This window comes from Lathamus discolor, unplaced genomic scaffold, assembly GCF_037157495.1.
Source record: "Lathamus discolor isolate bLatDis1 unplaced genomic scaffold, bLatDis1.hap1 Scaffold_175, whole genome shotgun sequence".
In the NCBI taxonomy this organism is placed as follows: domain Eukaryota; kingdom Metazoa; phylum Chordata; class Aves; order Psittaciformes; family Psittacidae; genus Lathamus; species Lathamus discolor.
The window spans coordinates 20,001-27,500 of NW_027069204.1; positions in this window are offsets into that span (position 1 = coordinate 20,001).

A 7,500-nucleotide genomic window follows, 5' to 3' on the forward strand; every position below is an offset into this window, starting at 1 on the left:
CTCGTCCCCACGCCCCCTCGGGAAGGCGTCTGTGTAAAAAAGCCGCGCGTGCAACCCGTTTCCTTTTGTATTCTCCTTCCCTTTCTCTCTCGGCTTACGGTCTCGGTCTCCCCGGCCCTCCACCCCCTCCCTCTCCTCTCCCCTCCCGTACGCCTTCATTTTATTCAAAGAGGGGGCGGCGGGAGCTCCCAACAGCCAAACAAACCCAGCTCATTTCCGCCTGAGAGGGCACGCGGAGCCCTGCCGCCTCCGTGCCCAGGCGGCAGACGAAAAGTCCCGACAGGGCGCGGCCTCCCTTCCTGCTGCTGCTGCGCTCCGTGCCGCGGTTAGAAAAAGCAAACGGAGGCAGGGGTCGTGGGCCAAAAAAGGAGGAGACAAGGGAAAACCGAAAAGAAAATACAAAGCGGGAAATCCCAAGCGAACCACGCAGAGAACGTCTCCGGGGGGGGGGGGGAGACGACGAAAAAAAAAAAAAAACAAAACCAAACCGCACACACACACACACACACACACACACACAGAGTCAATCCCAACACCGCCCCCCCCCATATCCCCGGCCCACCATTGCGTGCGCCAGGCTCCCCACCTGCTCACCGACCACTGTCTGTCTGTCTGTCTGTCTTTCTTTCTGTCTGTCTGTCTGCCTCCTTCCTTCTTTCCTTCCTTGCTGCCTGCCTACCGGCTCCCGGCGAACTGAGCGCGGGACAGCCCGTCAGGCAGAGGAGCAGCCCTTGTTTTCGTCGCTGGCGGAGACCCGCTTGCCGAGCCGGGGGAGGAGGGGCGTTGAGGGGGGCGAGCGCGCAGGCGCAGAGCGTCAGGCTGCCGACCCCTGCCCCTCCGCCCTGCTGCTCCGGGGCGGTGCCGCCGTCTGGTGACTGGGGCCGCACCCAGCGCTCGGCGGGTCCGGAACGGCAGCGCGGGGCGGGGGGGGAGGGTGCGCACGGCGAGGGGTGCCTCTCTCTGTGCCTGTGCGCATGCGCCGCGAGTGGGGGTGGGGGAGGGGGGAGGCGGGAAGGCGGGGGGCTGGGGGTGGGGGGGAGGGGGAGGGGGAGGGGGGGGTTTCGCCGAGAAGAGCGGGCGGGGCGGCGCGCCGCGGCGTCTGCAGAGCCCCAGGTGCGCCGGCTGCTGGGTTTCAATGTATCCCCCGCTCGAGCGCGGGAGCTGGTTCAGGGCAGTGCGACCTTCAGGCCTCCCTGCCGTCGCCCCTGCAGTAATCCGAGCATTTACTTCAGCACAAACAGTTTTTAGTACCGACCGTTTTTCCGTCTCGGTACGTCCCGGCGCAGAGATGCCTTAGCAGCGTCTGGCTCTCGCTTGGGCTTGCCTAGGGCCCACTGATGGGGACGAGGTGACGGCACCTAATAATATTTAACCCTGCCGCCGACACCACCGCCTCCCCACCCCCCCCACCCCCTCCCTTTTTCTTTTTTCCGCCCCTTCGCTCTCCTTTCCGCCCCTCTCTCGTTGTTCTCTTTCCGGCGCTAAAGCTGGAGCCCGCGAAGCGGGACAGCGAAAACACGGTGGCTGGGGAAAACGATGCCTGAACGCACCCCACCCCCCCACCCCCCCCCCCCCCGCCCCCAGGGATGGGCTTCACTTCCCCCCCCCCCCCCCTCCCTGTCCATGCCTCTCTTTCTTGGAGCTGTCCCTGCCAGGAGCTCCTGCTCTGTGCCCAGTTCTGCTCCCTCTCGGTGCTCCTGGAGCCAAGAACACTTTTCCTTCCCTGCCAGGGGTTCCCTGTCGCTTCCCCCTCTACTTCTCCGAGCACCTCGGGGAGCTCCCCGCGCAGGCTGAGTGCTGCTGGCCCTGGCAGGCGGCAGAGTCCCTGCCCCGGCACACAGCCCCTGAGCTGCGGGGACCCTGCTCGCAAGGAAAGCGCCGGGCACCCACCGCTGGCTGCACACGCACATTCACACCCTGCAGCCAAGCCCTGGATGAGGGACCTGCTTTCTCCTCTCACTCAGACGCTGCAGAGGGAAGGCCTGCTCTGCAGCACATCCTCCTCCTGATCCGCACAGAGAAACCGAGAGCGTCCTCCTGACAGATCCCATGGACTGTCCGAGGCAGCGGCTCGAGGAGATCCCTCCAGGAGCTACAGCTGCATTGTCCTGCACCCAGAGCCTGATCACGCACAGGGCTGGGAACGTTTCTCCCGCAGAAACCTCTCGGCAGCCTCCGCTGCGGAGTGCCTTTCAGCTCTCTGAGGCTGGCAGGTCTCCCCTGGGGGCCTGCAGGCGGTGCCCCCCCCGGCCGGCCCTGCGCCTGGGCAGAGCAGCTGTCTCTCTGCAGCTCTGCCCCCTCGCCAGCGTCTATCTGCGTCCCGGGAGCCCGGCCCAGCTCAGCAGCAGAGGCCCAGCCCGAGGTGGCTCTGCCTCTGCCCCGCTGGGCTCCCTCCGGGGCTCCTCGGCGCTCCAGGGCAACACCATAGGAAACAGGCCGAAGCAAGTGCTGATGCTCCCTCCCTCAGCTGGCAGACGCACGGCCTTCCTGCAGTGCCATTTCTCTGACGAGGGACAGAGTTGAGTCTAAACATCAACTTTTCTTAGAACTGCAGAATCCTTTTGATTTGGAAAGGACCCTTGAGAACATTGAGGCCGACCGTTAACCTGTGCCTAACGTTCCACAGACTTAACCGTGAGAACATCAGTGGTGGGGAACCCTGTTTGGATGCTCAGCAAGAGCAACGTAATCCTCCCTTCTATCCTCGGCCACGCTATCTTCATCTCTTCTCCTCAGTTTCAGACACATTTCCCCCAAACCACAAACCAGAAGAACATCTTTGCAATCTGTTCCCAGCCCGTTGTGGGGCGGGGGGAGGCACCGCGGAGGAGGGGTGGGCGCCGCAGCATCTGCAGAACCCCGGGCTGCATCGGCTGGTGTATTTCGGTGCGTCCTGGGTTCAGCGGTCGCGGTCATTTTTCTCTTTGTGCGTAGCTGGTGCGGTCCTGGTCCCCCCACCCACCACCGCCAGCCAGAGACGTGTTTCGCGGCGGGACGGGGTGGTGGGCTGTGTGTCAGCAGACGGACACGCGAAACCAAAAAAACAACCAAGCCCCCACGGAACAAAACAAGCTGGCGAGCACCGGGACCCAGGCTGCTGCCTCTGCCCGCCCGGCCCCCAGCACCAGCCAGAGGCTGTTTCAGGGGGGATTGTCAGATGACGGAGCGGGAAAGCCGAGGCAACCCCTAACAGCCGAGAAAAGGCTGGCGAGTGCCCGGCAGCGCCGGGACCCGCGCCCCACCCGCCCGGCAAGCGCTGCCCGAGCCTGCGAGCCTCCCGGAGGGCGGGCGGACGGCGAGCTCGCGGTGGGGGCCGCCGTTTGCCGTCGGGTCGAGCCGGCTCCGCCGGGACTTTGCCGGATTTGCAGGGACCCGCGCCTCACCCGCCCGGCAAGCGCTGCCCGAGCCTGCGAGCCTCCCGGAGGGCGGGCGGACGGCGAGCTCGCGGTGGGGGCCGCCGTTTGCCGTCGGGTCGAGCCGGCTCCGCCGGGACTTTGCCGGATTTGCAGGGACCCGCGCCTCACCCGCCCGGCAAGCGCTGCCCGAGCCTGCGAGCCTCCCGGACGGCGAGCTCGCGGTGGGGGCCGCCGTTTGCCGTCGGGTCGAGCCGGCTCCGCCGGGACTTTGCCGGATTTGCAGGGACCCGCGCCTCACCCGCCCGGCAAGCGCTGCCCGAGCCTGCGAGCCTCCCGGAGGGCGGGCGGACGGCGAGCTCGCGGTGGGGGCCGCCGTTTGCCGTCGGGTCGAGCCGGCTCCGCCGGGACTTTGCCGGATTTGCAGGGACCCGCGCCTCACCCGCCCGGCAAGCGCTGCCCGAGCCTGCGAGCCTCCCGGACGGCGAGCTCGCGGTGGGGGCCGCCGTTTGCCGTCGGGTCGAGCCGGCTCCGCCGGGACTTTGCCGGATTTGCAGGGACCCGCGCCTCACCCGCCCGGCAAGCGCTGCCCGAGCCTGCGAGCCTCCCGGAGGGCGGGCGGACGGCGAGCTCGCGGTGGGGGCCGCAGTTTGCCGTCCGGTCGAGCCGGCTCCGCCGGGACTTTGCCGGATTTGCAGGGACCCGCGCCTCACCCGCTCGGCAAGCGCTGCCCGAGCCTGCGAGCCTCCCGGAGGGCGGGCGGACGGCGAGCTCGCGGTGGGGGCCGCCGTTTGCCGTCCGGTCCAGCCGGCTCCGCCGGGACTTTGCCGGATTTGCAGGGACCCGCGCCTCACCCGCCCGGCAAGCGCTGCCCGAGCCTGCGAGCCTCCCGGAGGGCGGGCGGACGGCGAGCTCGCGGTGGGGGCCGCCGTTTGCCGTCGGGTCGAGCCGGCTCCGCCGGGACTTTGCCGGATTTGCAGGGACCCGCGCCTCACCCGCCCGGCAAGCGCTGCCCGAGCCTGCGAGCCTCCCGGAGGGCGGGCGGACGGCGAGCTCGCGGTGGGGGCCGCCGTTTGCCGTCCGGTCCAGCCGGCTCCGCCGGGACTTTGCCGGATTTGCAGGGACCCGCGCCTCACCCGCCCGGCAAGCGCTGCCCGAGCCTGCGAGCCTCCCGGAGGGCGGGCGGACGGCGAGCTCGCGGTGGGGGCCGCCGTTTGCCGTCGGGTCGAGCCGGCTCCGCCGGGACTTTGCCGGATTTGCAGGGACCCGCGCCTCACCCGCCCGGCAAGCGCTGCCCGAGCCTGCGAGCCTCCCGGACGGCGAGCTCGCGGTGGGGGCCGCCGTTTGCCGTCGGGTCGAGCCGGCTCCGCCGGGACTTTGCCGGATTTGCAGGGACCCGCGCCTCACCCGCCCGGCAAGCGCTGCCCGAGCCTGCGAGCCTCCCGGAGGGCGGGCGGACGGCGAGCTCGCGGTGGGGGCCGCAGTTTGCCGTCCGGTCGAGCCGGCTCCGCCGGGACTTTGCCGGATTTGCAGGGACCCGCGCCTCACCCGCTCGGCAAGCGCTGCCCGAGCCTGCGAGCCTCCCGGAGGGCGGGCGGACGGCGAGCTCGCGGTGGGGGCCGCCGTTTGCCGTCGGGTCGAGCCGGCTCCGCCGGGACTTTGCCGGATTTGCAGGGACCCGCGCCTCACCCGCCCGGCAAGCGCTGCCCGAGCCTGCGAGCCTCCCGGAGGGCGGGCGGACGGCGAGCTCGCGGTGGGGGCCGCCGTTTGCCGTCGGGTCGAGCCGGCTCCGCCGGGACTTTGCCGGATTTGCAGGGACCCGCGCCTCACCCGCCCGGCAAGCGCTGCCCGAGCCTGCGAGCCTCCCGGAGGGCGGGCGGACGGCGAGCTCGCGGTGGGGGCCGCCGTTTGCCGTCCGGTCCAGCCGGCTCCGCCGGGACTTTGCCGGATTTGCAGGGACCCGCGCCTCACCCGCCCGGCAAGCGCTGCCCGAGCCTGCGAGCCTCCCGGAGGGCGGGCGGACGGCGAGCTCGCGGTGGGGGCCGCCGTTTGCCGTCGGGTCGAGCCGGCTCCGCCGGGACTTTGCCGGATTTGCAGGGACCCGCGCCTCACCCGCCCGGCAAGCGCTGCCCGAGCCTGCGAGCCTCCCGGAGGGCGGGCGGACGGCGAGCTCGCGGTGGGGGCCGCAGTTTGCCGTCCGGTCGAGCCGGCTCCGCCGGGACTTTGCCGGATTTGCAGGGACCCGCGCCTCACCCGCTCGGCAAGCGCTGCCCGAGCCTGCGAGCCTCCCGGAGGGCGGGCGGACGGCGAGCTCGCGGTGGGGGCCGCCGTTTGCCGTCGGGTCGAGCCGGCTCCGCCGGGACTTTGCCGGATTTGCAGGGACCCGCGCCTCACCCGCCCGGCAAGCGCTGCCCGAGCCTGCGAGCCTCCCGGAGGGCGGGCGGACGGCGAGCTCGCGGTGGGGGCCGCCGTTTGCCGTCGGGTCGAGCCGGCTCCGCCGGGACTTTGCCGGATTTGCAGGGACCCGCGCCTCACCCGCCCGGCAAGCGCTGCCCGAGCCTGCGAGCCTCCCGGAGGGCGGGCGGACGGCGAGCTCGCGGTGGGGGCCGCCGTTTGCCGTCCGGTCCAGCCGGCTCCGCCGGGACTTTGCCGGATTTGCAGGGACCCGCGCCTCACCCGCCCGGCAAGCGCTGCCCGAGCCTGCGAGCCTCCCGGAGGGCGGGCGGACGGCGAGCTCGCGGTGGGGGCCGCCGTTTGCCGTCGGGTCGAGCCGGCTCCGCCGGGACTTTGCCGGATTTGCAGGGACCCGCGCCTCACCCGCCCGGCAAGCGCTGCCCGAGCCTGCGAGCCTCCCGGAGGGCGGGCGGACGGCGAGCTCGCGGTGGGGGCCGCAGTTTGCCGTCAGGTCTAGCCGGCTCCGCCGGGACTTAGCCGGATTTGCAGGGAGAGTTCCGCGCGCCGTCTCTGGGGGGGACTTCAGGCTCGCGGCGGACTTAGCCGCATTTCCCAGGTCCCGCGATAGATCTTGCCGGGCGCGTCGCTTCCGGAGGCGGTCGAGGAGGCGGCCGTTTCTCGCTGCCTCCAGTTGAGTCATCGAAAATTGCGTCGTCGCTGGCGCACCAACCGGGTGAGCCTACAAGTCTGGTGTTGCGCTCCAGCGCGGGCGGAGAAGTGTCTGTCCGTATTACAGGAGCGAGTAGTGGCTCGTCTCCGCAGCAGCGCTAGCTGAGAGGCTGTCACGCTCCGCGGCTCAGCCGTCGATAGTGAGGGGTGTACTGGGCAGCCTTTCGCGGCGCTTCCCGAGCTTGGTTCGTTCGTCTCCGTCCGCGTGGACCGAGAGCAAAAAGACCGGCGGCGGAGGAGGCCGGCACTCGAACGCTGGGAAGACCGTGGCGGGACTCGATCCCCAGGTCTCAATTTTCTCGCCGCCCCGTCCGTGAGCTGAGCGAGGGGCTCCGATGATGGCACGGGCGGGCGAGCCCGTCGGTTACGTCCAGGCGCTGAGATCCCCTTAGCAGCGTCCGGCTCTTGCTTGCGCTTGCCTAGGCGCCCGGTGGTTCGGCCCAGGTGGCGGTACTGGGTTTTTTTTTTTTTTTGTTTTGTTTTGTTTTGTTTTGTTTTGTTCCCCCCCCCTTCCTCCTCCCTCCCCTCCCGCCCCCCCTCTTTTAACTTTTTCCCCCCTCCTCCGTCTGCTCCCCCCTCTTTTACCTCTTTTCCCCCCCCTCCTCCGTCTGCTCCCCCCTCTCTTACCTCTTCCCCCCCTCTCCGTCCGGCCCCCCCCCCCGTTACCTCTTTCCACCCCCCACCCCCCCTTTTTCCCTTTCTGCCTTTTCCCTCTCCTTTTTCGCTCTTGTCGCTCTTTTGCCGGCGTTAAAGCTGGAGCCCGCGAAGCGGGGAACCGAAAACGCGGTGGCTTTTTGTGGATAAGAGGGGCTCGCGGGAGCTCTCGTCGGCCTTTTCACCACCCGGCCCCGAATAGTCCCCGCGGGGTGGGCTCGGGGCTGCCCTGTTGTCTCAGGAACACGCAGCGTTTTGGCCTACCGTGGGGGAGGCCTTTTTTACCCGTCTTGTCGTCCTTCCTGTCTTCCCCGACCGATCGATGAGGCCTTTCGGGTCGCGTCGGAGAGGGCCCCCGGCGGGCCGGGCT